The sequence below is a fragment of the Nicotiana tabacum genome, chromosome 5, assembly GCF_000715075.1.
Source record: "Nicotiana tabacum cultivar K326 chromosome 5, ASM71507v2, whole genome shotgun sequence".
Classification (NCBI taxonomy): domain Eukaryota; kingdom Viridiplantae; phylum Streptophyta; class Magnoliopsida; order Solanales; family Solanaceae; genus Nicotiana; species Nicotiana tabacum.
The window spans coordinates 132,273,003-132,276,568 of NC_134084.1; the positions used below are offsets into that span (position 1 = coordinate 132,273,003).

The 3,566-nt window shown below is 31.7% G+C and overlaps 1 long non-coding RNA gene across 1 annotated transcript; it reads left to right on the plus strand.

Annotated features, from left to right (window-relative positions):
- The first annotated feature begins 923 nt into the window (after positions 1-923).
- On the plus strand, positions 924-1,700 carry LOC107822512 (uncharacterized). The gene is made up of 3 exons (XR_001656344.2): positions 924-1,027; positions 1,162-1,234; positions 1,546-1,700. It is a non-coding gene; the product is annotated as an uncharacterized LOC107822512 (long non-coding RNA).
- Positions 1,701-3,566: the final 1,866 nt, after the last annotated feature.

Genomic DNA, 3,566 nt, shown 5'->3' on the forward strand with positions numbered 1-3,566 from the left:
CTACAAAATATGTAAAATTAAATCCTAAATGCAGATGCAATGTATATTTTTTTGCATTTTTCAATAATTAAACTACACAAACAAAATGCAAACAATTAACAGAAATGCTACGAAAAATCTACGAAATTGCAAACAATTAAAAAATTATTTTTGAATTTGTGGGATTAATTCATATAGGGCAAAAATCACGTGCTCACACTCAGACTAAAATATGTAAGTGTACACCAATATTGATTACCCTGTATATTGTGATGATAGGCAAATTCAAACAAAGACACAGACAACTTCTCGCGATCATTTGACTTCCAGAAGTCGAAGGAACCAAACTGCAACAGAAAATTGAGCCAAAAATCAATGACGATGAATGATATCCAGTAATCCTTAGAAGGACTATAGAAATTTATAATGGTACGAGTGTACTCAGATTTCTTCCTTATATATTTTTTTATAGAGAAAAAGAGAATACAATATTAGATCAAGATTGTGGCATATACAGGTTTATTACTGCAAGCTATATTCAACTCAACAATACAAATAGATCCCCGCTTATCCATAAGTGTTGGAGTTGATCAACTGGTATATGATTTTTATTGTTATTCTCTAACTAAAATATGTATGTGTGTACACCAATATTGAATACCTTGTATGTTGTGACGATAGAGCAAATTCAAACAAAGACACGCTTGCAAGTTATGCATCAGACAATTTCTCACGGTCATTCGCCTCTCTCATGATGATTCCTGCTCAACAACAAATTATCCTCATTGGAAAAATTCAGTCACAAACTTCGGTAAGTGTAGTAGATATTTAAACGTGTACAAGTTTACTTATAAAACAGAGATAAACATGTGATTTTTTGTTCGTTGACAAATTGGAAGTTTTCACGTTGAGACCGAAATTTCAATATCAAATGACATGTAGTAGTTTTTATGTGCTTGAGTGCTTGGGCTGCAAATAAAAATTGCGAGCGAAGGAAAGAAGAGATTTTGACTGCACCAAGTGTAAATGGACAACATTACTTCCTCGGGTATTATAGTTTTACCATACTTAGAAGTATCATTTTAGCAAATATATCATATATGTACATATATTATACCATCTTTAGTTGCATGTATATGTTCCTGATTAATTTTACTAATGGTAGTGGTTCAACAACTGCAGTAATTTTGGGTGATGTAGCTGAAAAAATGCTCGACATGACAACAAAAGATATATTTGACACAGCATGTGACAGGTGCAAACTTAGACCAATTAGTTATTTTGTATTAGTATATTTTATGTATATTCTTATTATGTGACCCACAATTTAATTGTTTTTAGCATGAAAAATTCATCTATATGTACTTTTACGGTACTTTCATTTCAGCTTAGTTTACCTGGTACTTTAGATCTAAAAAATTATCTTTCACTTTTAGAAATAAGTCACACACATTAACAATGTCCTAGATATGTTTTCGGACAGAATCTTCCGAATTCAATTAAGATAATCATTCTTGAAAAGTTCTGACAATGTGCATACAAGTCTATCGGTGTTGTCCTACATAGAAAAGGAACAGATCTTTGCACCAAATATTGGCGAGAGAAGCAAAAAGTAAGTCAAGGCTCTAGGAACAAATGAGGTCGAAATGGAAAGAACAAATGTGATATCTGAATCTTCAAGCGCAGGGCTGAAACTAGAACCATCAACACCATAAATAAATTATAAAAGGTGAGTCCCATTATGTATTTATGCGTGAGATTTCCTTCTTTCCTCTGGATTATTAATTGATATAATTATAATATAATGCAGCTTAGAATTGCTTCTTTCTCACAAAATTATCTTCTTTTTACTCTTAGTTATGCTTGCCAACCGCAGGAAGTATCTACCTTTTTAGGATCTTTTGCCGCCGGAAAAGAAATCCGTTTTGGATTCATATATGTATGGTAAAGTCTTACACCTCTTCCCCTTCACAATTTTGTCTATTCTGTAACTTAATCCACTGAACTTGTGAATGAAAATGGATCTTAACTTTGTTTTTTTGTTTGTTCCTGATACATTCAGTTTATTAAAAATTATCTGGAGAGAAAACTACACTCCCACTCTCATAGCTCTCTTGATGTTCTGTTACTTAATTGGTTTTGCCTAAATCCTCTTCAATAGGTTGATATTACAATTTTCAATCCTTTACATATTAGCATTCACAAGCCGATTGAATTTATACTTCAAGTGCAGAGATAGAGTGAGCAATGTCCCAAAGAATTTTAAGTATTCGTTTTTACTAATTTTACTGTCGTTCTGTATCAGCAAATGGGTGCTCTAAAGCCCCAAGTTAAAAGACTTCCCTTAGTGCTTAGAGGTTTCTTGAAATATAATAAGGTTTCAAGTCTAAGTTCCTTAGGAACGGGCTTAGAAAAATCATGTATTGATTCCTATTCTCTTTACTTGTTTAAGTAGATAGTAGTCCTAAAAAAGGCAGTCAAGAGCAATACCAGAAAAGGTACCGCAAAGAGAAGCTTCAGTTCCTTACTACTCACATTTGATAGATGAAAAGGAGAAACTTTTGGAAGCCACATTTTGGTTCATGGACTCTGATTACTTCAATGTTTTATCAGATTGATTGTTTGTGGACTAATATCTTATGCTGTAAAGTCCACTTTAATGTGTAAATGCATGATAAGTGATTGTGCTAAAATAATAATTTGATATTGTTCTCTTAGTTGATTGTTGATGATCTGCTTTTTACTTCAGCTGAAGTTAAAGTAGATTTGTAGCAATATTGGAGCCAATCCTTGCGGCCTAATAAGATGTTACTCTTTTGAATGAATAGTCATACTCAATCTATTTAGTTTTAGTAATCTTAAATAAAGAGATTCAACTTTATTTTGACACACGAACCATTCGTCCATGTTAGCTGAATGTGCAACATATTGTATCTTGCTTAATAGTTCTTGCGTGATTACTCAAACAGTAACATATGCGATTATATCTATCAAAAATTTGTAACTGAAAAGAATAAAGGTTACCTTAGAAGTCAATATGTGAGTCTCTAGGTGATATATAGTGTGAAATAATTAAGTGTCCGTTTCACAAAATAGAAAGCATTACTATTATTTAATGATATTTTCTTTGTCATTAGGTTTTCTGATGTTGAATTTAGCATAATGATTTTTCTCAATTAAATTTTGCAAAATCTTATTTATAAGAACAATGTTACTATGTTGTTTTTCAATTAAAAAGAGATCTATCATGTTGAGCCCGTGCAGAGCACGGGCATACTCTAACTAGTATAAGCTAAACAAGACAAGGAGATTTGGCATTCGTTGATATTCTATTTGTTCTTTTATCATTCCAATTCTACTCTTTTTAACTTTCTTCTTGACATATTTTATTTTTTTCCATTAAAATTCTTTGTCTTCCTCAATTTCTTTGACCTCTCATGTTACCTTATTCATAGTATTGTAAAAAAAATTTATTTAGGTGAAGATGTTATTTGAAGAAAATATTATATTTCGGATGAAGAGAGTAAAAGGCAGTCGAGACTTATTCAAATTCTGGTGGAAAATCTTCATCTGAAAGGTAAACTATA